Here is a 27,198-nt window from a genome sequence, read left to right as displayed (position 1 = left end):
TTATTTACTGCAGAAGAATGATAAGGAGATGGTGAAAAGAAAAACATGCTTGGCACACCCTTTCTCTCGCTCCTATGAAAATAATTTCACACATTCCCCACATACACATACATTTTCTCACTCACACACTTGTGTGTGCATAGCCCCCGGCTCAGAAACATGTTTAAATATTAGAGGTGTGCAATTCAGATTTTCGGTGATTCGGTTCGGGACCCGAACTGAATCACCCCTGTTCTGTTTTGTGCCCAAATAGGGGCCACCCGAATCACCCTTGATACGGTTCGGATTTGGATTTAATCCGAATCCGAATCAATTCGGGGGGGAAAGGGGCCCAGAGGCAAAATTTTGGGGTGGGGTGGTAGTGCCCAATGGGTGGAAGATACCACCCCAATTTCAGGGGGATTGGGCAAAGGGCTGATTTGGGGGGAATTTTTGAAGTTTTAGTGACTTTGGGGCAGTTCTGGGGCATAGCAGGGGATCTGGGCAAAAATAGTGGGGTGGGGTGGTAGTGCTAATGGGTGCAGGATACCACCCCAATTTCAGGGGGATTGGGCAAACGGCTGATTTTGGGGGAATTTCTGAAGTTTTTGTGTCTTTGGGGCAGATTGGGGCAGAAATTGGGGCCTGTGGAAGAATAGTGGGGTGGGGTGGTAGTGCCTAATGGGTGGAGGCTACCACCCCAATTTAAGGGGGATTGGACAAAGGGGTGATTTTTTGAGAATTTTTGAAGTTTTTGTGTCTTTGGGGCAGATTGGGGGCAGAAAGTGGATCTGCCCCAAAAGAGTGGGGTGGGCTGGTAGATAGTGTCTAATGGGTGTAGGCTACCACTCGTCCCCAATTTCAGAGTGATTGGGCAGAGGGCTGGATTTTGGTGAATTTCTGAGGTTTTTCTTCATAAGGTGCAGTGTGCTAGATTGATATTCATAGTAAATGAGAGTGTGAAAAAGTGAAAGTGGGGTCATGAAAGTTCTTTAATTGAAAAAAATCTCATTTGCTAACATTGAATGAGAATTCACACCTCAGAAGTTTTTCTGAAGGGATGTTTTCCCTTATTTTCTGAGGTGAGAATTCTCATTCAATGATAGCAGATGAGATTTTTTTCAATTAAAGAACTCTCATGACCCCACTTTCACTTTTTCACAATCTCATTTACTACTAGTATGTGTTAGCCCGTTGTAATAACGGGCTCTAGTGTGGGGGGGTTGCCCGCTGCCGCCTCACCCGCCTTGGGCGCACTCCTCGGCCGCACTCTTCGCCCGCCGCTTCTGCTCCTCCCGGCCTTTTTGCCGTGGCAGCGGCTGCCGCCATCGGGGCCAATCGCCCTGCCGCGGCCACCCCCACCTCGGCCCGCACTCCTCGGCCCACCACCTTTGGCCTCGGCCGCAGCTCCGCCGCCGCCTCGGCCGCACTCTCCGCCCGCCGCTTCTGCTCCTCCCGGTCTCACTGTGGCGGCGGGCGCCACCATCGAGGCCAATCGCGCCGCCGCGGCCACCGCCACCTCGGCCCGCACTCCTCTTCTCTGGCGGCCTGGTCCAACATGGCCGCCCGCATCTTTTTGGGCCGATCTGCGCATGCGCTCTGCGCATGCCCAGAACGGCCCAAAAAGACATGGGCACACGGGATCACGATCTAGGCTTTTATTATATAGGATGAATATCAATCTAGAACACTGCACCTTATGAAGAAAAACCTCAGAAATTCACCAAAATCCAGCCCTCTGCCCAATCACTCTGAATTGGGGACGGGTGGTAGCCTCCACCCATTGGGCACTATCTACCAGCCCACCCCACTCTTTTGGGGCAGATCCACTTTCTGCCCCCAATCTGTCCCAAAGACACAAAAACTTCAAGAATTCCCAAAAAATCAGCCCTCTGCCCAATCCCCCTGAAATTGGGGTGGTAGCCTCCACCCAATAGGCACTACCACCCCACCCTTTGGGGGCAGATACACTTTCTGCCCCCAAACTGCCCCAAAGACACAAAAACTTCAAAAATTCCCAAAATATCAGCCCTTTGTCCAATCCCCCTTAAATTGGGGTGGTAGCCTCCACCCATTAGGCACTACCACCCACCCCACTATTCTGCCCCAGGCCCCACTTTCTGCCCCAATCTGCCCCAAAGACACAAAAACTTCAGAAATTTCCCAAAAATCAGCCCTTAGCCCTATTCCCCTGAAATTGGGGTGGTATCCTGCACCCATTAGGCACTACCACTCCACCCCACTATTTTTGCCCAGATCCCATTCTATGCCCCCAAACTGCCCCAAAGTCACTAAAACTTCAAAAAAATCCCCCAAAATCGGTTATGAGCCGAATCAACCGAATTTTTCAGCCCTGAAATTCAGGTGATTCGGCTCGGCCCCGAAAAATATCGGGGGACATCGAGGGTGATTCGGTTCGGCCCCAAATCACCCGAAATTACTCATTTCGGGCACAGATCGATCTGTGCCTGAAATTTTTTGCACATCCCTATTAAATATATATACTTACTACAACATATTCCTATATTCATTGCACTCCAACAACTGGCTTCTTTATTATTTGCCCCCCCCCCCACATACACACATACTCAATCACACCAGTCAAAGATTTCCTTGGAAAAGTAAGTCCCAGGTTCCCCCCCAGAATTTAGGAGTAAATAGAAGTCAGTTGTGATGGAATGGGGCGGGAGGCAGAAAAAATGAGTATTATGGTTTACTGTGTCCTTTCTAATGAAGGTGGGATTCAAATATGACATCAGCAGTTTCCATTCATGTCAACTCAGCTTCAGCTTTGGCTTGCAGGGTGAGTGGGACCCTTCTGGCTTTGCAAAATGTCAGTTGCACAACTGGGTTAGTTTGGATGTGGACATTCCAGTCTTTCAACTCACCTAGCTCTTCACAAAAGAATGAATCATATCACATCATGATCTCTGGTAGAATACCTCATTATCTTATTAACAAACTGCAAAATGGTGTTCCAGTCTAATTTTACGGCTTGGGGATGATCTCTTTCCTGAAGGCAGGGTCCCTGGTCATGTGCTGCCAGGAGAAGTAGTTTGACTGCTTGAGCATCATAGCAGACATCTACTTCCACTTACCCTCAAACTGGAATCCTCTCACCTGAGTAAGTTCTAAGGACTGCTACTATAGGCTCCAACTAAATGTTGGGGTCTTCCTTCACTAAACTTTAGAGTGTTCCATGATCTATAGCAGTAGCAGATGCTCATGTATCCACTTCTAACTGGACAACACTCCTGTTCATGGTAACAGCAACCATTACTGGATCAGGCTGTAGTCTCCTCATGATGAGCATGGGATATTCTTCAACCTCTGCTGGATCAGTTGCTGTTGTGGGGGGGGGGGGCTCTAGATGATGTGCTCTATAGGAGGTACTCTTATGTGGTCTGCCCTCCTTCTTTTATGTATTATGGCAAACCTTGTCAAGGTGTCCCTTCTTTTTGCAGTTGTGGCATTGAGCACTGACAAGCTTGCAAGTCCGTGTGATGACTCTCTTCACAGTGGAAACAGGGCTTCTTTGTAGGTGCTGCAGTGACAGATTGTGATATTCCTTCCCTTCCTGGATTGAGCTATCTCGTGTCCATCCTGAAGGTTGAAATGAATGTGGCTATTGTGACACCATGTGTTCTGGTGCAGGATTTAAATTTAAACTACTGTACAGTTATAGAAGACTTGGGTTCATAGTGATTCATCTTAATCTCTACAATTTCTGCATATGATACTCCATCAAGGTCTTTCAGAGCCATGAGGTCCCTGATAAGCCCATAAGTGGAGCAACCACAGTAAGATAGAACTCTTCCCTGCATCCTCAGTCACAGAATTGGTTTTGAAAAAGAAAAGTAGCCATTCAATGTATTTGCACCATGATTTTTGGTTTGAGTCAAAAACATCTACTTTCCCAAAATGTGCAGTTTATTCTGATCTCTGTGTTTAGAGGAGAGCTAATCTTGTGGTAGCAAGAATGACTTGTCCCCTTAGCTAAGCAGGGTCTGCCCTGATTGCATATGAATGGGACACTAGAAGTGTGAGCACTGTAAGATATTCCCCTCTGGGGATGAAGGCAGCCTGGGAAGAGCAGAAGGTTTCAAGTTCCATCCCTGGCTTCTCCAAGATAGGACAAGATTTTATTTATTTATTTATTTATTTATTTATTTATTTATTTTAAAGGACAAGATTTTTTTTATTGAACCAACAAACTACCAAAGCATACAGTACGTTGCCAAAGCACAATTATATACAAAGTGGTTGTTTGTACATGATATATCTACAAAGATTTACACACAAGGATTTGGAAACCCACAAGGTTATGAAGTATATGCAGGTAGTACTGTAACTCAGGGGTGGGGGATTTCAAGGCACATCAGGTAATCGGGGGGGGGGGTTACGTCCAACGTCCATTTCCACAATTTGTCCCATTGCTGTTTAGAAGAGATACTCTTGTCTTTTTGCACATAACCATACAAACTTTTCCAGAAGAGATTTACTGTCTCATCTGCGTGAACCTCTTGGTCGCGTCTTCCCTCCCTATTCCTATGCAGGAGCATTGCATAAATGACATACAGGTTTACTAACCTGATTACGAGAAGGGGAACGTTCCAATTCCCTAGTATGAGGGCACCCGTTCCGTCCTGTCTCCTTGAAGGTTTCTTTCTGGGACCTCGAAAGGAGGTTCTATCGCTCAAACCTGAGGTTAGTTCTTCCCAAGTCTGTTTTTCCAAATCAGGCCACTCTAACAGCTTGCTTACTCCCTGCCACACTCTTTTGGCTACCACACACTCTTTTAAGAAATGTGAGTGGGTTTCCCTGAATGTTTTGCCTAGCTCACTAGCTTTCTGTTTGTAGGTGATTTTAGGGCACTCTTGCTAGTCCTCTGGGAGTCCTCTGGTCCTCTGGGAGCCTCTTAGCCGCATTAAGTGGTAGTACTTGATGGTATAAGTGCCACCTTATTTCCCATAAATGGAAAGGGACTTTTTTCTCCTTAAAGAGAGCGATAAGGTGATCGGGTTGTAACAAGTACTGTGAAGTGCGGTGTTTGTAGCGTTTACGTTCTAAATCAGGTTTTAAGAAACCCACTTCTAGAATCTCTCCATAAATTGTTTTCCTTAGCTGCTTAACTGAGGAGGATCCTTTAAATAGATCCGGTTCAACCTTCCATTTTTAAAGTGTGAATAACAAATCTCTCAAGTAGTCCGGGTGTTCTCTTTTTAATACTTGTGTGATATTACCATTGAAAGAACCTTTCCCCCACATGCTATGCCCCATGCTGACTTGCACCAATGCAGAGCGAAAAGTGAGACCCAGGTTTTTTGCAGGAGGTTGGACATATTATGGACATTCACGAAAATCCAGTTTCCAAAATTGAAGGACATGAATTCAGTTACAAAATAGGGTTGCAGGGCAGGTAAGGCTAGGCCTCCGCCCTCAACCTCCTTAAATGCTACCGCACGGGCCAAAGGGAAGGACACTGTGTGCCATACTAGATGGAAGATCTGGCTTTCAACTCTCTGAAGGAGATCGAGCGGGGGAGGATAGACTACCGCCAGGTTATGCACCGGGGGTATCAGGTAAGTCCGTATATAAACCGCTTTCTGGTATATGGCAAGGCTCCATTTTTTCCACATGGTGATTTTAAGCATTACGTTTTCTTCCCAATCTGTCAAATTTCCCCCCAGACTTTTTCCTTAATCCCATATTCAGTCCTCAAAATGTTTACTGTATCTACCCACTTCAGTTTGGACTCTGGGGCCCCTTCGCTTTTACATTCAGAGATGGGTAGGCACGAGAGTTGCTGGCGTCCGGGGTCCATTTTAACAAGATCTTGCCATATTCCCAGAAGAGGTCTAGTATTACAGAGATTTCATTTTCATTCGATAACAGTAATGTAACATCATCGGCATGAGCTACAAATTTTACCCTAAACTCAGAATGCGGTTCTGAGTGGACAGGTGGTTCGGCTATCCCATCACTCTCCCTCCTCCTCCCTTCCGGGAAGGTCTCACAGGGCATTGGGATAGAGACCGAGAGTCCTTGCAGATGGGGTTCTCTCTGAATCCTGATCAGGATCGGATCCAGGGCCAAAACATAAAGTAATGGGCTCAGTGGGCATTTTTGGCAGACACCTGAATGCAAAGTGATCGGGTCGCCCCGCCATCCATTAATCTGTGGTGTCACCTTTGCATTTGTATAGAGCAGCTGTATCCAAGTAACGAAAGGGGTGGTATACCTTTAGCTTTCAACCATGTCCACAGATAATTGTGGTTCACTTTGTCAAAGGCCTTAACTTGATCCAATAAGAGGAGGTGACCTTTCCAACTTTCATTCTGTATAGAGTAAAAAAGTTCTCTCAGCAGACACAATGAATCTGTCATCTTTCTTCCTGAGATAGCTAGGGGTGTGCACGGAACCGCGGAGTTGCGGTCCGGCACTGGGGTGGGGGGTTCCATTAAGGGCGGGGGGGGGGCTTTACTTACCCCTCCCGCCCTTTCCAGTTTTTGCGCCGTAAGTACCATAAAAAATGCGGGCTGCAGGATCCCTCTCCGCCCGCTTCTATTCTCTTTGATGGCTCCGCGCTCGGGCGGGCGGCAGCTGCCGCCACTGAAGCCCCCTCGAGAAGCCCCCTCGAAGCTCTTTCGGTACCTTAAATCTCGCCCGGACCGAGTCTGACCACACTCGGGCGGGCGGCAGCGAGATGTCCTTCCGCCCGCCCGCTCCCTTCCCTGCCGTCTGCAAAGTGCAGGAAGCCTTCTGCGCGTGTGCGCAGAAGGCTGAGTGCAGGAAGCCTTCTGTGCACGCGCGCAGAAGGCTTCCTGCACTTTGCAGACGGCAGGGAAGGGAGCGGGCGGGCGGAAGGACATCTCGCTGCCGCCCGCCCGAGTGTGGTCAGACTCGGTCCGGGTGAGATTTAAGGTACCGAAAGAGCTTCGAGGGGGCTTCTCGAGGGGGCTTCAGTGGCGGCAGCTGCCGCCCGCCCGAGCGCGGAGCCATCAAAGAGAATAGAAGCGGGCGGAGAGGGATCCTGCAGCCTGCATTTTTTATGGTACTTACGGCGCAAAAACTGGAAAGGGCGGGAGGGGTAAGTAAAGTCCCCCCCCGCCCTTAATGGAACCCCCGACACAAACCCTCCCGAACCAAAACCACCCCATGTCCGGACCGGTTCGGAGGCCAGTAGAATGGCCTCCGAATCGGTCCGTGCACACTCCTAGAGATAGCGCTTGTCTGCAAGCTGTGGACCAATTTAGGGGCCACTTTTGCCAATCTGTTATTTAGGATTTTGGCAAAGATTCTGTAATCGATATTTGTGAGGGTTATTGGTCTCCAGTTTTGTGGTAAAGTGGTGTCACCTTTCTTGGGGAAAATAATTAAGAGGCCGTCCCCAAAGGACCGATTTAAACGGCCATTGTCTAGGACAAAATTAAATAATTTTACTAAAACTGGTAGTAGCTGGTCTGCGTAAATCTTATAGAAAGGCCATGTCAGACCATCAGGCCCTGGGGCCACTGTGTTCTTTCCCGCTGAGATAACTGCTCTGACCTCTTCTATCATTCCAGGATGGGTCAAAGAGCTTCCCCCCCCCCTCAGTGATGGAATAGCCGAGACCATATTCATCCAGACTGCAGAACCTATCTAGATGGGATTGAATGTCCTTTACAGAAATATCCTTCAATGCATACAAGTTTGTATAAAACTGGGCCATGATTTTTAACATATTGTGGGGGTCAGCCATTAGTGGGCTACTTCCATCCGATCGCAGGCCTTGGAATGTCAAACTAGATGCATGTATCTTGTCCTTTGCCCACTCCCCTTTTTCAACTACAGACCCTTTGAAGCGATACCGCTTATTTTCTAAATGCCTGTGCCGCAGTTCATTTTGAAATGTCCTGGTTGTCTCTTTGTAGCGGTGGCATGATTCCATGTTGAAGGCTTCTCCCTTGTTCATCTTATCAACAATCTCCAGATGTTGGGTGATCGCTTTCTGATAATTTTTGACCCCTATCTTATATGTCCGGCTGGTCACTGCCCTAGTACGGCAGCCCACCCTCTTTTTAAGTGTCTCCCAGTCTCCCCAAAGATCATCTTCTGCCTCTAGTAGCCGAGGGATCTGTCGCCTCAGTTCTGATAAAAAGACACCTTTGCGATATTCATCACTTAACATTTTGGGGTGTAATCACCACAAGGGCTTACCATGTGGAATTACCTCAGAGAGATTACAAATAAATCCCACAGCCGCATGGTCTGACCATGGGGTAAGTACTAGTTTACACCTGTAGACTTCAAAAGAAGGTTGAGCCCAGAGTCTATCTAGCCAGCTAGCTGATCTTGGGTGGTAATATGTAAATTTGACTCCGGTTCCTGCCTGCAACCTTGGAGAAGCTGCTGCCAGTCGGTGAAGACAATACTGAGCTAGATAGACCAATGGTCTGACTCAGTATATTTATTTATTTATTGAATTTTTTTATACCGCCCTACCCAATAAGGCTTAGGATGGTTCACAAACAAAACAAAAACAGTTAAAATCAATCACCAATAAATAAAATAAAATAAAATACCATAAAACAATCAGTTAAAAACAATTTAAAAACCCTAAAAACAAAACAAAACCACCAGTACATTAAAAAACAAAAACCCCTACAACAATTTAAAAACCCTGGAAGTCCAGGCCAAACAGATAAGTCTTAAGGCAGCTTCCTATGTAATTCTGGCAGCTTCCTATGCAATTCTGGTTGCATTACTCCTCCTTCCCCTACAGAGGGAGATGTTCTCAGTTCCCAGGAGTTTAGCATGTTCTAGCAGGCACTTGTGATGGTGCTTCTCCAAGTGACAAGGCTATTCCAGATATAAGATTAGTGGTACTTCTGACAAAGACTTTTTCCAAACGGACTATTACCTAGGGAGTCTGTTAATTTTCAAGTTTCAAGGTTCCTGTGCAAAGTTTCAAGTTCCAAGGTTCCTATGCAGAGTGATTACCTCTTACTCATGAGGATCCACTTCCAGCAAACTGGCACCACCAGCAGCACATCAGCTATTTGACACAATCAGCATCTCAGTAAATGTTGTTAAGAATCACACCTCTGAGTCTGTGGAGTTTTCATCAGCCCAATTGTTGTATTTACTTGTGTTTGTATGATGGATGCCTCTTGCAGTTTGTAATTACACATGGAGTATTGTCATACCTTGTACTGTGACTCTGCATTTTTTGCTTTGCCTATTGTTCTCAGTTGTTCATGGGTTTTGTGTTGTATTCCTTGTACTTGTCACCCATGTTCCCGTTTTTCATCTTTGTTATTGGAGTGGGGCATGTAGTTAAGCCATGCCCCCTGCATCTCAGACACAGGGGCATACCTTACCTCACAAATGGGGCTGCACAGCCCCATTTGCAAGCGAAGTCCGGCTAGTGCCACATTCACAGCTGCTCCAGCCACGCTGAAGATTTTGCTCATAAATGGGGCCTCCCAGCCCTGTTTGTGAGTGAAATAATGGCCCTGCGTCTGATGTGGTAGAGGCATGGCTAGGGTGTGAGGTGCAGCCCCTGAAGCATGTCAGCCCGGGTTCTTCGAACCCATTCACGCAATGGTGGCTCTGCCCGTTGGCAAGTCCTAGCAGAAAATGAAGTTGGGCGCTCTTCACTGATAATTTTTTTTTTTCATTTCTCCCTCTTCCTTTCTCCCCTCCTGGATTGCAATACTACCAACAGCGACCCAGAAGGAGCAGGGCAGAATCCAATGCCACCCGCTAAATTGCATCAGGACTCCCAGGCTAGGAAGAGGCCTAATGCACAGCTAGATTGTGTAACACCCCAACAGTGGCTGCAAAGTTTGGCTCGAATTTCCACACAGTACAGGGACCATGAGGGTGCTGTGACTGAAAGAAGAAAAGGAAATATTTCACCTTCATCGCCAATATTATAAGCTTGGCCTAGCTTGTGACCCAGAGACAGAGTACAGACCAGACATAGCCTTCTGCTAGCAACTCCACTTGATAATAATTAACTCTGCCTCCAACAGCCTATTAGATCTCCAACATAGCAGGAGATAAACCCTTAGTCTACCACACCTTTACTGATACAAGCTCCAGTAATCAATACCAATATCGTGTATGGGAGTTGCCAATGAGTGGTGGTGGTGGGTGTAGAAGCTCCCTGCTGCACACAGACAGGGTAGCAACCACAGTTTCCTTTAGTGTGGAACAGAAGTCATTATTTTGGAGCTAGCACTCCTGTTCCACAGGAAACTATGGCTGCTACTCACAGATTATATAAAATCACCTTGTAAAATGATGCCAAAAGAGTTTCAAAAGAGACTGAACTGTGGAACAAACATGACTTAACATTGTATACTCTTGTAATAACCCATTTCAAAATGATTGGACCTACAGTTTTCCCTCTATGTACTCACTCCAATAAAATGTTGGTTCCTACTATCATGCGGGTCATTAATTAATCCTCAACTTGTGGGCCGTTTATTGTGTGCCATTAATTAATTCTCAGTCACTTGCTGAGAAGAACTGCTGCCTAAAACTCTGGAGATCCATTGCTGGTAGATGCAGACAATACTGGGCCTAAATGGACCAATGGTCTGACTGCGTATAAGGCAGTTTCATGTGCTCCTGTGTCTTATTCAGAGCCTCTGAAGTAAAATAGCAAATTAGAAATTGCACTGTGCTGGTTTCCTATTTAGAACTGTTTGTATTCTATCAGTGGACATCATAACAAAATGGGACTTTTCTCCTGTGAACAAAAATAGAGCAGATTGTTTCCATAAATCATTGTTTTCAGGGATGCAGCAAAGAGATTCAGCCATGAAATCTTTAGTCTTGACATGCTTCCCATCAAACAAAAACAAGGAATGAATAACTATTATATGAAAGTAGATCTGTTGCAATGAAAATGATACCACCTTTCTTGACACAAAACAGGCCATGCTATGCTGCCAGTTACCTCGAATCGAGAGAAAATGCAACACCTCATTCTGGTTATAGGCATTTACATCTATAATACACACACATCTTTCTTGTCCTCTTGATCGTGCCTAGAGCAACAATTTTCTTTAACACTTCTTTGAATTAAAATACCTACCAGTGTATACTGACACACACAGCCTTTCTTGGTTTCTGTCGACTTTGTGCATAACTGGTTTTCCCACTTTGTAAATACAGAGACTTGCCATTCCCCAGCATTTTGTTCCTTAACTGGATTCTTTTCATTCCATGTTGAATGATGTACACTTGCACACCACCTGGTTCTGTGCATGTAAGAGTTTAAAGGATTAACTGAATTCCCCCTCTCATCAAGACACTTCTCCCTCTCCTCTGTAACATTTGACCAGCTGCAGTACTATGGCTGCAGGATCAAGGCTGTCTCAGTGGCAGCATTAGTCACTGCCATTGATCTGAAGAAAGTCTGTGCAAAGCAAAGCAAAGCAATCAAATGTTATCAATTCTTGAACTTCCTACATCAGTTTCTGTTGTGTTGCCTTGAGGATTAGATTGCATATCCCCTGCTAACTTGGCAAAGGGGCGCCTTTTAATGTGGTGATTCTCTTTATTTAGCAGGGGGAGAGTAACAGGCCCTATCCACCCCCAGGACAGAACCTCCAGTGACTTGTTGCTGGTGTCTGTCTTGTGTTTCTTTTAGATTGTGAGCCCTTTGGGGACAGGGATCCATCTTATTTATTTATTATTTTTCTGTGTAAACTGCCCTGAGCCATTTTTGGAAGGACGGTATAGAAATCAAATCAATCAATCAATCAATAAAAATAATGCAAAGAAGAGAATTGTGTTATTGTTTAATTAGCCTTCCTAGTGGTTTATGTAGTCTATAGGAGAATCCTTTAGAATGAGTCATAGTTTAATCAAGTACACACTGTGTTAAGAAGAAATCTCCTAGTTAAGCCTGATCAAAACCAAAGTACTGGGGATCATTTGGAAGAGTCTTCTTCTCTCAACCAACCAACCAATCCCACATAAGCAGTTTGGCCTGCTTGTTTAGTTCCAGTTCTCGGTGTGTTCCACCATGAAGCTTTCATTGCTTCTTGGTGGGAAAGTTACTATCTAGTCAGTAAAACCACTATCCCGTCACCTAACAGATCACCAGCCAACGCTTCCCATCTGCAAGAATGTATCTCCTGTGATTTGATCTCCCTTTGAACCATAAGAAGATCATCAGCCTTCTGCAGTCTCCTGCCTCACGTGTCAGTTAATTGTATGAGTTGAAAGTAATAAATTCATTTAAAACCCATTGGGATTCAGCTATTTCTTTGAGTTGGCACTTGATGAGATTCCTCCAGGATGCTCATTATATCCATGGAGTAAAGAAAATCAAAATTAACTTTCTTTAGGATGAAATTCAGTAGCAACTTCAGTTTTGTCCCCATTCAAAATATCAAACATCACTCCGTCATAAAACAAAGATACAAATGTGTCTAAGAGCTAATGCAGACCTTAGACACAGTGCAATGCTCCACATTCTTACATTATGTTTGTGTTTGTTTACAAGCCATACTGCATAAGCATCCGATCCCATGGTATAGCAAAGCAGCAAGCTAGTAAAGCTAGGCAGCTGGGGCACAAGCTCTTAATGGGAGCTGTTGAACCACCAACAGGCAAGTACAAACTAGAGGTTTCTATAGCTTTCAGGGGCCCCACTGCTTCCTAACTTCCGAAGGCAGTCCTCCTTCCAAGGAGACGTCTGGGTTGGTTTCCCCCTTCTGCTGGGGAGAGGCATCATGAGGGAAGCCTCAAGCAGCCAGTTGTATGCTCTGCCTTCAGAGTCAGAGCTCAGTCCTTTCCCAGCATCGCCTCCACTCCTGGGGGCCTGGGGAAAATGGAGGAGGCTTGAGGACAGCAGCCAAAACCCCACTAGCGGGCACTGAATCTCCTTGGTTCCAAGAGGTCTCTGAAGAAGTGGCCAGCTCTGGTTGTTTTAGGTCTGGTGGTTCTGGGAAGGTGCTGCCAGGGCAGAGATGCAGGCCAGGGCAGATTCCCCTTCATCCTCAGACTTACCCTCTCCCGGGTGAATTATTATTATTGTTATTGTTACATTTATATCCTGCTCTTCCTCCAAGGAGCCCAGAGCGGTGTACTACATACTTGAGTTTCTCCTCACAACAACACCCCTGTGAAGTAGGTTAGGCTGAGAGAGAAGTGACTGGCCCAGAGTCACCAAGCAAGTATCATGGTTGAATGGGGATTTGAACTCGGGTCTCCCCAGTCCTAGTCCAGCACTCTAACCACTACACCACGCTGGCTGGGCAAACCCTGACAATGTGATTCTGACACAGTCGGACATACTTAATAAGACTGGTTCATTACTGGTTGGTTTTTTTAAAAAATCCCATTGCATTCTGACTTTTACTTAGGTTTTTGTTGCTATGTCATGGTACCAGGAGCTGCAATGTACAACCATCTCCTATACACACCATATTGAGTACTGATGCTCACGTAGAAGTGTAGCATTGTCATGGGCAGTGAAGGTAAAAAAATAACACTGCCATGAAAGATGGCAGCTGTCACACTGGTGAGTGTCCAACCACAACATACCCTACCACACACACTTACCTTGCTGCTATTCTTCAGGTGCTGCTATTTCGTTGCTGCTATTTTCTCCCCACCACTCCATGGCAGCAAGCCAAGAAGCTTTCTCACTGCCAAGTACTAGAGTGGGATAGGCAACCTTGTCTCTCCAGCTGTTGTTGAACCACAAATCCCATCAACCCCAGCCACAATTTATTGTTACTGAGGATGATGGAAGTTGTCTTTCAATGACAGCGGGATGGCCAAGGTTGCCTACCACTGTGGTAAAGGATAGAGAGATACTTCCTCTCTCCCTATAACTTGTAAGGAACCACTAGGGAACAGGGCTGTTTGGCCATTACATCTCATTCTTCTCTTACATGCAGGCAATCTTCTTCTTCTTCACAGAGTTGAAAGTATTTTGAAGGGTATGCTCCCTCTACTTTTGGGCAAACAAGTTGTTCAGGTTTTTGTATGATTTCAGCTGAAAAGGTAGTGCAACCAGAGGAGACAGTGGGACAAAATGTGTGTGTACGCCACAGGGTGAGAAACCAATCTCAAGCTGCTTTGCAGCTTTCAAAAACAAGGAGAGCAGCAGAGGGAGTGGCAAGGGTTAAATGCTTCTTAATAAGTCATTTTGCTGAAACCTCATTCAGTCAGTACAGATCAATGTTGACAATTCCTTAATTATTGGAGCCTTGAAGGCATTCACAAACCCAACTGACTGTCTTTTTCAGCTGATCTCATCACTTGGTTTCCCCCCTCTCCTTTGAATATGTCCTTGGTATCAGCTCTGTGCATGGTAAAGAACATCTAAGTTCTGCCTCAGAAAGAACCCATGTTTTTAAACAGGAATGTAACTCTAAGAGGGCAAGCCCAGGGATTTATGTAGGATGCCCTGTTTTGATAACTAGATCTCGACTAACGGTTGTTCACTTTCCCTTCCTTGTCACAAGTTGTACATCTCCCTGACTCTTGTAACTTCAGAATCGACCTGAGGCAGGCCTATACAAGCTGTGACTCACCAAGATGAACATGATACACCACCATGTATATGATCTGCCAAGTGCTTTACAATCTGCCCCACTGCCTCAGTCTCTTGTAGTCTCAAGGCCAAAACAAATGTGATGTTTAATGCATCATTATCTCATTTGTGGCATATTTCCACTTTTGTATAGAGATGGCATTTTTTAAAAACCCCTTTCTTCTGAGCTGTTTTTCTTACCAAAAATTGCCCCCAAAGTTGCTTTGAGTACCCAAATATGCTATTTGCTGCAATGGCATTTATAAATGCCCATAGCAGTTTTGGGATGAGGAGGTTCTGTGTGGAAAACCCCAACAGAAGTAAAGAGTTAAATACCATTTACATCTGAATTGCAGTCTCAATTGCATTTCCCTCCTGCCACTTTAAAGTGAAAATAAACTCCAAGCATGACAATGATGCCTTCAATGTCACATCTCATTTGGCCCTCACAGATGTGGCAAAAAGCAGCTTGTGACTCAGAAGCTGAACAAGTCTGTACAGGTTGTTTCTGCATTTCATAACTAATGAAACAGAGACCTGTAGGGGTGTGGGGGGAAAATTGGACTGAATCAATTCAACTTTGAATTTAATTTGAATAGATTCAACTCAAATCTGCTTAGACAGAATTGAATTCATTCAAATTGATTCTAATTTAGGCTAATTCAAATCAAAATCACTCAAATTTAATTTGAATTGGATTCAAATTCACCCAAATTCAAATAGATTCAAAAATCCCATTCTGTGCAAGCAGTTTTGCATTGAATCGATTTGAAATTGATTAGAACTCAAATTGATTCAGTCGAGTTTTTTGCTCATCCCTAGAGGCCAGTTCAGGTAAAATATCGAACATCCCCCCCAAACATAATTAGGGACATGAATGTGCACACACACACCTTCTTCCCTGTGTGTTCCACTTTTCATAATTATGTAGGAGGACAGTTCTTGCTGTACAAGTGGATGTGGCAGTGAGGAAGGGCCCCGTCAACCACCACTGCTGCCACTCCTGTGCAGGGCTACCAAGCCCATTGATGCAGGGAGGCAAGGGACACACCCAGGACCAGGTCTGTCAGTGGCCTGGGGAGAGTGAGTGGCCATGGTGGAGGTAGCAGAGAGGAAGGGCCTGGTCAACCACCGCTGCAGCTTTCACCAGTCCTGCTTGGGCCTACTGAGCCCATTGGCAGAGGGATGCAGGCAGGCGAAGGATGGGACGGGATGGGTTGTTCAGCAGCCTAAGGGCCTGACAGCAGCCTAAGGGGAACAAGCAGCCATGACAGTGCAGAAGCAAGGAACGGCCCTGTCAAGCACTGCCACTGCTGCTCCTTCACAGGGCTACTGAGCCCATTGGCCGCAGAGGGAGGCAGGCAGATGAGGGGTGGGATTGTCCCAGGCCTGGGCCTGTCAAGCAGCCATGGCAGCAATAGCAGTGAGGACACAGCCAATCGCTGCTGCCGCTACTTAGGGCCACTGAGCTGGTGCTGCTCAGGGCCACTCGGAGGGAGGGAGGGAGTCAGGCAAGGGGTAGGCCTGTCAGTGGCCTGATGGGACCGAGCAGCCATGGTGGCAGTGACAGCGAGGAAAGGCCTGGTCAAGGAGAAGGAGAAGGAGCAGGAGCAGGTGAGGATGGTTGTGGGGTGGGAAGCAATGACATCATCAGTGGTGGGTGGGAGAGGGGGTGCGTGGGAGAGAAACAATGTCATGGGGGCACTGAGGGTGTGTGAGTGGGGGAAGACTGGGTGAAAAGCAATTACAGTAGAGGGGAAGGATGTGGCAGTGTGCGGGGGGCTCAGGTGAGGTTGGGGAGGTCTCTGGGGTGAGGCGGCTATCGCAGGAGGCAAGGAGAGCAAACAAGTACTAGTGTAGAGATGTTCTGTGCAGGTTCAGCTAATCTAGTAGAATTCCCTTTGTATTGTCCAGATCTCTAATAGCACAAGTCAGGGGTTATAATACCATATTTTTAAAAAGAGGACATAGAGGACATCCCTGATGTGTGCCCTGTTCTAGTCTAACTGACGGGGACAATAGCCCATTGGTAATGACTAATGAATAAGGAGCCATGTATAGCATAGTAATCCAAGTCAAAAATCTTGGGGGAGATCTAAATTTAATCAAAATATGTTTCAAGAACCCCAGATGGACCATGTCAAATGCCTTCTCTGCATCTAAAGAAATTATAGCAGCCAAATCTTGCTTCTCTGAAAATAAGGCTAATATATCAGTCAAAAATCTTGTATTATCTGATCCTTTGCAGCCAGATATAAACATGGTCCCAACTGGATGAACAGTGGTAGGGACCCTTCATGCCAGTGTAGCTGTCAATATCTTAGCATCAACATTTGACAGAGAGATAGGTCTATAGCTACTGCATAAACCAGGATCTTTACCGGGCTTAAGGTGTTGGAAATTCTCTTGTGGTGAGAGAATCCCTTTCTCAATATAGCAGAGTGCACAGAGGCACAACACAGCGGTAGATTAGTTAAGCATGCGTGTGTGCTGAGAGTAAAGTAGCTTGGAGCCAATTCATAGTTTCAAATCAATATAAAAGGCATTTATTAAGGAACTCCATTCTAGACAGGAAAGTGAGGATTTAGGATCTCTAATCTATCTATCTATCTGGATGCAGATGGATTCTGCATCCTCTCTGCACATATGGTGCAGGGAAAGAAGCTTGCCATGTTGCAAGGTAGGCGGGCAGGTAGCGAGACAGAGAGAAGGAGGAAGGAAGTTGAATCCCCTGAGATTAGCAATCTACATTTCAAAGGGATAGCATCAGAGCAGTGGAGAAGTGATGACAAATGTCTTGACCCTCTAGCCCTCTGACTTACTAGTCTGTCCTCCACTGTCTGAGGCAAGAGACAGCACAAAGTCCTTTAACTTTCCAACATAAGGATAATAATTATATAAACTTAATTGAAAGAAGGAGGGAAGTACTTACTTTAAAAGTATAATTATAAACCTCCAATAAAAGTGGAGCCAAGAAACTAATATATTTATCCACAGGACTCCACAAAAACCCCAATGGGCCCCGGGGCCCTTCTGGATTTCAATTTCAATTGTGGTCATTATTTCTTGTGGAGAAAGAGGTGCAGCTAAATGATTGATCTGATCTTGTGTTAAATGTGAAAGATGCACCCTTTGCAGGAAACTATGTCTGCATTAGTATTAGATATACTAGTACTTGAAGCTTGGAAGAAAACTTTTTTAAAAATCTGCTGATTTTTTAATGTAGGATCTGTGTGGACATTGCCTTGAGTATCAAGGATAGAAGTCATAATGCTATGCCATTGTCCAGTGGGCACCCCCGCCGTCCTTACAGGCTCCAGGTCCTGTCAGCTGCCAGGACAGGGGCAAACCTGGAAGCTGCTGGCGGCAAAGCAGAACGGCCATCCGAGAGGCCAGCAGAAGGGCAGCGGCTCTATGGAGCCTTCTGAGAGTGGCTGAGCAAGTGGGCTGTTGGCGAGGTGGCTCCTGATGATGTAGGCAAGGCGCCTCACAGGGAAGGGCAGGAGCGGGTGAGGGAGGAGGGAACTGTGAGCCAGGAGACAGCTGAAGAGGATAAGAGTGAGAGCAGCAGGGCAGAGGCCTAATTAGAAGGTGCAGGGGTTGCATAAGGTGCCAAGAGGGATTTAAGGCTGGCTGGCCGATGGTGAGGCCCCATTAGAGGGCGTGTGGTGGACACCTCCGGTGAGAAACTGCCACAGTGACACCGAAGAGCCTAGAGGAGGAGGAACTAGGTGAGCAAGACCCTCCTCCCCTCAAGTACTCTGAGGCCCTGCCGTGGGGGAGGGGAGGGAGGGAGGGAAGGGAACGGCTCTGGAAAGGCCAGCATAGTGACAACTGTCTAATCTGTTTCAATCCAGAAGCCAAAATATTACTATATCCCCCGCTTCCCAATATATTTGCCTATATCAACAACAACAAAAAGGAGTATAACTTATTAAGTTCATATATAGCTGTAAGTAAGGTTCTGAGCCATTTTGGAAGGGCGGTATAAAAATCAAATAAATAAATAAATAAATAAATAAATTTTTAAAAAATTCAGAAGAAGGGTGTAATGCATATGAAGTTAATAAATCCTTAACTTGCTTCTCAAGCGATACCATCTGAACCCTTTGTTGCCTTTTTCAGTATGAAGAATAAGCAATGATCCGGCCCCACAAATATGCTTTAAAGTATCCCAAACCAGGGATGATGATGTATGTAACAGAGCCCATGTTGAAATGAAAAAATATATATCCATCTTGTGTTCCATTTGTATAATAAACTGTAGATCATTCAGGATTGGTATAGTTATATACCACCTAAATGAGGTACTGGATCAATCTTCCAGATGAACAACCTACTTAACAGTAAGGATGTGCATGGAACTGGTGACTGCTGGTTTGAAGGTGGGGGGGATAGCTTTAAGGACAGGGGAGGGAGCTCTTCCCCCCCCACACACACACACACTGTGTTCCCCCTGTTGGCACTGTGCTTTAAAATGTTCCTGTGGGGCAGCAGCATACCTTCTTGCCGCTACGGTGTGTGGTGGATCAGAAGTACCAGGAAGTGTTCGCACATGCACTGAGCACTTCTGGGTACTTCCAGTCCAGCACGCACCAGGGCGGCAAGGAGGCAAGGCTCCTCCCCCATGGTACTGTTTTAAAGCACAGCACTGGCAAGGGAAACACAGCGGGGGTGGTGGAAGAGAAGCTATCCCCCCACTTTCAAACCGGCCAAACCGCTGGACTTTCGAACCAGTTCGGAGGTCCGTAAAAGTTCCTCTGAACCAGGTCGTGCACATCCCTACCTAACAGGGGCCTGATTTGAGATTGGTATGGCATCAGTGTTGATGCCTGAACTCGAGATACAAAGGAATGATATGTCAAAAAATAATCCAACCTAAAACAGTTTTGATAAACAGGAGGGGGGAAATATAGTCTCATTGAGAGGGATTAAGATGACACCATATATCTACTAAATTAAAATCTAACATATAGGCCTTAAGTGTGGTATGGGTTCAAGAATATAGCCTAGATTTGGGAGTGGGGGGTATTATGTTCAAGAAGGGGATCAGGTTTGATTCAAATGTCCTGCAATGATCATGTGATCAAATTTCAAAGTATGTAAATGTTCAAAACAGCTATCTATTAATTCTGGGGAATACATGGACCATACAAATCCATTAATTACCCCCATACTAACAATAAGTATAAGAAAGTGACCTTCATCATCTCTTATTTCCCATCCAACAATTAACTTTGAAGATTTGTGAATTAAAAGAGCCACACTCATTGCCCTTATATAATTACCACTTGCGTAGACATTCCACACCCATGCCCATTGCAAAAACAATCGATCAACTGGCAAAATATGGGTACTTGTTAAAAAGTAACCTCAACAGCCATTTCCCCCAATTTGGCCAACACCTGCTGGAGCTTCAAAGGTTGATGTGATCCATTGACATTCCAAGTAACCATGGAAACCACCATACTCAAAACACCACAGCAAGGAGCCGAAACAGCAGAAACAAGCAACCTGCATTGGCTCATAGAAAAACACAAATATATGCAAGAATAAGGAGGTAAATGAATAGGGCTTAATAGAGTGCTAATTTGTTTGTTTGTTTGTTTAATTATTTAATTTCTACCCTGCCCAAATTTACGTCTCTGGGCAGCTAATAACAATTAAAAAACATAAAAGTTAAAACAGTTCAACATATAACAGCACATATAAAAGTTAAAACAATACAATAATTTAAAAACCATAAAATTAAACAAACATTATTATTTAATTAAAAACCTGAGAAAGCGTGGGTTTAAAAAAGGGTTTTCAAATGTTTTTTAAAAATAGCCAGAGATGGGGAGGGTCGTAACTCAGCAGGGAACGCATTCCACTGTCTCGGGGCAACAGCCTAGAAGGCCCGTCTGTGTGTGACCACCAAACGAGTTGGCGGTAACTGGAGACGGACCTCCTCAGATGACCTCAATGGGCGGTGGGGTTTGTAGTGAAGAAGACGCTCTCTTAAATACCCAGGACCTAAGCCGTTTAGGGCTTTATAAGTTGTAACTAGCACTTTGTATTTTGCCCGGAAACCTATCGGCAGCCAGTGTAACTCCATCAGCAAAGGAGTAAAGTGGTCTCTCTGAGATGACCCAGAGACCAACCTGGCCGCCGCATTCTGAACCAACTGAAGTAATAATTATTAATAGGCAAAATTTAACATAATACCAACACCAATTAACGCAATAAATGAAGAAGAAAAATATAGCAACAAACCAGAAAAAGATGGGGAAAAGAGAAAAGGGGAAAACCCATTTGCACTCCCAAGACTAGCACAGTAAACTTGGTTCACAGCAAACTTCATTCAGTCCTATAAAAAGCAATTAAATTCAGTATAAAGACTGCAAAACAGTATTTAATGCAGGGACCTTGAAGCACGTTACACAGAGATTCCAATTACAGCTGGAGATAAGAGTGTGAACTCAGAGTTCACAGCAATTAAGGTAAGACACAAATGGGGAGATACTCCTCCTATTCTTTGCAATGAAAGGAAAATGTTCTTTTAAAAATATATTTTTAAGAAACCAATAAATCCTACCAACTTGGGGCTGCCTAGGGGGAGTTGAGGCCAGACCTGTCGTGCCCCCAGACCCAATTTGGGTTGCCCTGGCACCCCCAAAGGGGGAGAATGGGGCTGCCTCAAATCCCCATTATTCCCTATGGGAGGAATGCAAAAATTGGAAAAATCTTCAGAAATTCATCAATAATTACAGAAGTGTCCAATTGCTTTGGGGTTTGGTGGTTGGTTGGCACCCCTGGATGCCTACCACCCATCCCAGTTTTGTGCCCCTAGGTGCTCTACATAGGGAGTAATGGGCTAGTTCGAGTCCCCATTATACCCTATCTAGAACTTTTTAGAACCCATTCAAATTGGGTTCAAATTCAAACCAAAACTGGTGCGTGTGTGTGTGTGTGTGTGTGTGTGTGTGTGTGTGTGTGTGTGTGTGAAGCAAAACCAAAACCAAATCTACCCACCCTGGTTCAAAGCTGGTTCACAATTCAAACCAAACAGACCAAGCCAGTTTTGTGCACATCCCTACTAAGCTGTGGTGTTTTTAAAGTCAGATTTTATGCCAGGAGACATAGTTTTAGGAAACATCATAATCTCTCCTTCCTCTGAAAACCTTTCTGGAAGGGGAGGGGGCTAGAAGGAGGCTGAACTTCCTTCCTTCCTCCCTTTTAAGCCACTATGAAATTCACCAGCAGAACTCCCTCAATAGAAGAGGAAAAATAATCACTTGTTTAATGAGCAAGTCTCTGCTGTTATGAGGAGATTAAGCAGTTTAGGATAAGAAAATCAGGCAGGAGGCTCCAGAGCATGCTGAAGTGTGACTGGTTACATTGCCATCTTGACCTGTTCTGATATCCTTGTACAATGCAATGAGTGAGCAAGAGACTACACCACTCTACACATCTGTGAAGCTTGGTGACCCTCTTGCATGTTCACAAATTTGTTCATTGCACTAGACCAGGATTTGTGTGGATGTCAGGCACTGTTTACAATTTTATAAACTTCATAGCCATCTTTTTATCAATTAAAAAATTTGAGCCATGTTAGTCTTTCTTTGCACGGAAGACTTGCAAATCCTCCTTATTGTAGTTGCCTTTTTCTTTTCCCATTTTCAGCCTAAGCATCAACCAGAAATGTGAGCACACTTCAGGGCTTGTTCACACAGGCATTTTCACCATGGGATTACTCAAAGTGATGATCTGCATGTGTGAATGGCCATTGCAGACATTGCAAAAGAGCAGCCCTGCTGGATCAGAAGACTGGTACTTACTAAAGTACCCTGTTTCTAATAATGCCCAACTAGGTGCCTCTAGGAAGCTCACAAACAAGACACAGAAGAATATAAAACTACAGACCCCTTATCTCACCAAGAACACAACACATTTAAAGGGAATCCATTCACACATGCAGCTGTTAGTCACCAGATATAGAGAAATCAAGTGCACATCTGACACTAGCCATAGATAGAAAAGAAATTGCATTATGGTATTTTATTTCCAGTTTTCTTCTAGATATTGAATTTACCTTTCTTACTGCTGCAGCACAGTGAGCCAATATTTTCAGTGAATGCCATGATGGGCTACTCTCCTGATGTGCCTATATTCATGCAATCTCTCCTGGAGAATGTTGGGATGAGCTTCAAGGTCTCTAATCTTTTACCACTATACTCAAAAGCACATTTTGGTATTGACTGCAGTGGGATTGTTGCTTAAGTGAGCTAATTATGATTCACCTGGGAAGACTCTTGATCAATGTATTGAGCTCTTATCGTAGCATGGTGCCTGGTTTGTAAATTTCTAAATGTATCATTTTTTAAAAGGCATCAGATGCCTATTGATAAAACCTGCTATGTATTTTAATCTACCAGGCATGTACGTCAATATAGCTATGCAACGATTGTTGATAAAGTGGTTTCACCAGGACATCTCCAACTAATCATTCTCACTTTCAACTCTCTACATTTCCCCAGCTTGTATCTATTCAAACAGTGCTCAAATGCTTCCAGTTTGTGCTTATGTATTCTTCTTTTGGGTTGCACAATCTTAGGCAAACAAAAATGCAAAAGCCCATGCAAAACCTATATTCAAATATAAAACACATAGTAAAGCCTACCATGCCTATTTAACCTATCCACTAAGGATGTAGGAGGTGTGGCATAAACTTTCATTCAAATAAGATTAAAGATTTGTTCATCTTTAATGACGTCCTATTACCACCGGTAAAATAAACCATTGGAAGTGAAGAGCAAGCACTATGATGCAGTAAGGGATGTGGCTAAAATTCATAATTTCTTCAGTCAGAATATGAGCTTTGGCAGCTCATAGTGCTAACCTTCAATAAAAGGTGAGCATTACGTCCTGCTGATTTTTCCTCTAGCTTGGATTTTCCTCTGAGATGGAGAAGAATTTCACCCATTTAGCTGGCAGTAATAGGAGAAGTCTCTCTCCCTGCTTCATTCTCCTTCTACACTCTCTGTCTCCATACTTCCTCCTCAGTGGCAGAGAGGGAGGGGTCTCCTCCCCGGTTTCTGGATTGCTGCTCCTCGACAAACCAGTGTCTGGAATGCTGACTCCCTTCTGTCCTTGCTGCAGCTGCTGCTATCAAGGTGTTTGGTGGGGGACAAGGAAAGAGACACTTGCTGCCCAGTGGCATAGCTGGGCATGAGGGTATGTGTTTCTCCCCAGAAGCAATGCATGCCCTTCCCTCCAGTGGCATGTGTGACTCACTTTTTCTTATTACCAGCCTGCCACCACTACTGCCACCACTACTGCTCCCCTACCACATGCCGCCATGCCATTGCCTTTGCCATGCTGCTTCTGTTGCCCACCACTGCTTGCCATGGAGCTCGGGGGCTGATCAGTACAGGGAGACTCTATTCCATTCCTCTCTCCACCGGCTTGTGAGTGCCCTCCATGCCCCATGACAAATAGTGATGGGTGGCAGGAGGAATAGCAGCAGCCGTGGTGGAGACCAGCAGGAGGCAGAAGCCACAGTGGGTGGCAAGCTGCCTTGGCAAGTGTGGCGGGGGGGAGGTGGGGAAACAGCAAGTGACAAATGACTGAGGGACAGTAATGCCCCCCCTCCCTGGTGACCTGTGCTTATTTACAGCTCTGTCCCTGTTGCTTCCAGAGCAGTAGCCACATGTACGCATAAGCAGTGGAAGAAAGTGAAATAATCTGGTCTTTTGATCAACAGCTTGGCAACATGCTTGGCAACAGCTTGGCGGTATTAAAATGTTCAAACAAACAAACAAACATGCTCAATGATAATTTGATGCTGAGGAAGCAGCAAGATCAAGCCAGTCAACTCTTTGGGGAGCACTTGTGAGCAGTGGCAAACTGGTCAGCCCTTGGATAGGCAGGATGAAAAGCAACAGGCAGGCACCAACACAGGAGCAAGATGTTCAGCACTTTGAAAAAGGAACAGTGCATACCTGGCCCTATCCAGCCCTAGCACAGTGCCTCCAGTGACTGTTGTCGGTGTCTATTTTCTGTTTCTTTTTAGATTGTGAGCCCTTTGAGGACAGGGATCCATCTTATTTATGTGTTGTTTCTCTGTATAAACTGCCCCAAGCCATTTTTGGAAGGGTGGTATAGAAATTAAAATAATAATAATACCTTATGCTGCCACCTAATGGCACAGTGGGAAAATGTCTTGATTAGCAAGCCAGAGGTTGCCAGTTCGAATCTCCGCTGCTAGGTTTCCCAGACTATGGGAAAAACCTATATTGGGCAGCAGCAATATAGGAAGATGCTGAAAGGCATCATCTCATACTGCATGTGAGATGGCAATGGTAAACCCCTCCTGTATTCTGCCAAAGAAAACCACATGGCTCAGTGGATGCCAGGTGTCAACACTGACTCGACAGCACACTTTATATTTACCTTTATACCTTATGCCAGGATGTGACAATGCAATCTGAGAATCCTACACTTGCAAAAATGTCATGTCTAACAAACATGGGACCCACTTTTAAGCAAGCTGCAAATATAATCAGAAACAACAGGGAAGGTGTTGCTCATCTCTAGATTGCATCCCCTCCTTGTGTGAACAGCAGAAGAAGAAAATTGCCAGTCAATTCACCTTAACTAGTCTTGTCTATGTTTTACCAAGGAGGACAGAGATACTCTACTAAGATTACTATGGCAAGGAGAAGGAATGCAGAGGAACAAGAGATTTCCCTCATCTCAATGACCTGAGTCTTCCCGTCTCAACATATTACAGAATATTTCCACTACACTGAAAATAATGTTTATACCATCCTTTTCCTTTTTCTATCATCAACATAATAGCACCCTGTTACTAAGAATTACTACTGGTCTGACTTATGTATTCATTTATTATTTATTTATTATTATTATTTATTTATTACATTTATAAACCACCCCATCCAGAGGTGCTGGGCGGTGTACAACAACTTTTTAAAAGACTTAAAACCCACATTTAAAACAATGCTAAAAACAATACAAAAACAATTCAAAAATGATGAAAACTATGGACCTCTCCAGATGACTTCAACGAGCGATGGGAATCATACCGAAGAAGGCGCTCTCTAAGGTAACCCAGACCCAAGCCATTCAGAGCTTTAAAGGTAATAACCAGCACTTTGTATTTTGCCCAGAAACATATTGGCAGCCAGTGCAGCTGTTTTAAGACAGGCATAATATGGTCTCTCCGGGTTACCCCAGAGACCAATCTGGCTCCTGCATTTTGAACTAACTGAAGTTTCCAAACTACATACAAAGGCAGCCCCACGTAGAGCACATTGCAGTAGTTGAGCCTGGAGGTTACCAGCTGATGCACTACTGTTTTGAGATTGTTCTTTTCAAGGAATGGACGCAGCTGTCGAATCAGCCAAAGCTGACAGAAAGCGCTCCTGGCCATAGCCTCTAACTGAGATACCATAGTGAGGTCTGGATCCAAGAGCACTCCCAAGCTGCTCCTTCTGGGGGAGTGTAACCCCATCCAGAACAGGAAGATCTCACTCATCCCTTAAATTCCGATCCCCCACAATGAGCACCTCTGTCTTGCTTGGATTCAGCTTCAATTTGTTATCCCTCATCCAGCCCATTACTGCCTGTAGGCAGGCATTTAGGGAGTGGATGCCATTTCCTGATGATGATGATGATGATGATGATGATGATGATGATGATGATGAAGATAAGGAGAAATAGATTCGGGTGTCATCAGCATACTGATAACATTCTGCACCAAATCTCCTGATGACCTCACCCAATGCTTTCATGTAATATTAAAAAGCATTGGTGACAAAATGGAGCCCTGAGGCACTCCATATAATAGCTCCTGTTTTAAAGAGGAACTGTCACCAAGCTCCACCATCTGGAATCTGCCTGAGAGATAGGAGAGGAACCACTGCAAAGCAGTGCCTCCTTTCCCCAATTCCCCCAGGTAATCCAGAAGGATACCATGGTCGATCGTATCGAACGCCGCGGAGTGATCCAAAAGAACCAACAGAGTCACACTCCCTCTGTCAATTCCCCAGTAAAGGTCATCCATCAGGCCAACCAAGGCAGACTTAGCCCGCTCTAAAGCCAGTTTGAAATGGGTCTAGATAATCGGTTTCCTCCAAAACTGCCTGGAGCTGGTTAGCCACCATCCTCTCAATCACCTTTCCCAACCATTGGAGATTGGAGACTGGCCTATAACTGTCCATCACTGAGGGATCTAGGGAAGGCTTCTTAAGAAGTGGTCTAATCATTGCCTCCTTCAAACAAGGAAGCATCCTACCCTCCCTCAGCAATAATTTAATGATATTAACTAAGCCATCCCCAACAATCTCCCTGTTAGATAAAAGCAGCCAAGTCGGGCAAGGATCCAGAGAACAAGTGGTAGGCCTCACCACCCCAAGCAGCTTGTCTAAGTCATCAGGCATCACAGATTGAAACTGATCCAATCTAATACTGCAAGAGGGATTGCTGGACACCACCTTAATAGACTCTGCAGAAACAGTGGAGTCCAAGTCGACCCGAATACAGGAGATCTTGTTCGCAAAGAACCCATTAAAAGCATCACAGCAGAACAAAGTCCCCGGGGATTGGTTTTAGGAGCCTGAATCAAACTCCTCACAACCCGGGACAGCTCTGCTGGACATCAACCCACA

General features: G+C 45.1%; 1 long non-coding RNA gene across 2 annotated transcripts; it reads left to right on the top strand.

Moving 5' to 3' along the window:
• Window positions 1-19,998: 19,998 nt before the first annotated feature.
• LOC128321994 (uncharacterized) lies at window positions 19,999-25,390 on the top strand. 2 transcript variants are annotated; one of them, XR_008305461.1, is made up of 4 exons: window positions 19,999-20,087; window positions 22,619-22,720; window positions 23,573-23,743; window positions 25,191-25,390. It is a non-coding gene; the product is annotated as an uncharacterized LOC128321994 (long non-coding RNA). The 2 variants fall into 2 exon arrangements; XR_008305460.1 differs by having other exon boundaries at window positions 20,018-20,087; window positions 22,578-22,720.
• The last annotated feature ends 1,808 nt before the right edge of the window (window positions 25,391-27,198 follow it).

Source organism: Hemicordylus capensis, chromosome 4 (genome assembly GCF_027244095.1).
Source record: "Hemicordylus capensis ecotype Gifberg chromosome 4, rHemCap1.1.pri, whole genome shotgun sequence".
Taxonomy (NCBI): domain Eukaryota; kingdom Metazoa; phylum Chordata; class Lepidosauria; order Squamata; family Cordylidae; genus Hemicordylus; species Hemicordylus capensis.
This window is presented reverse-complemented; position numbering and strand designations above follow the sequence as displayed.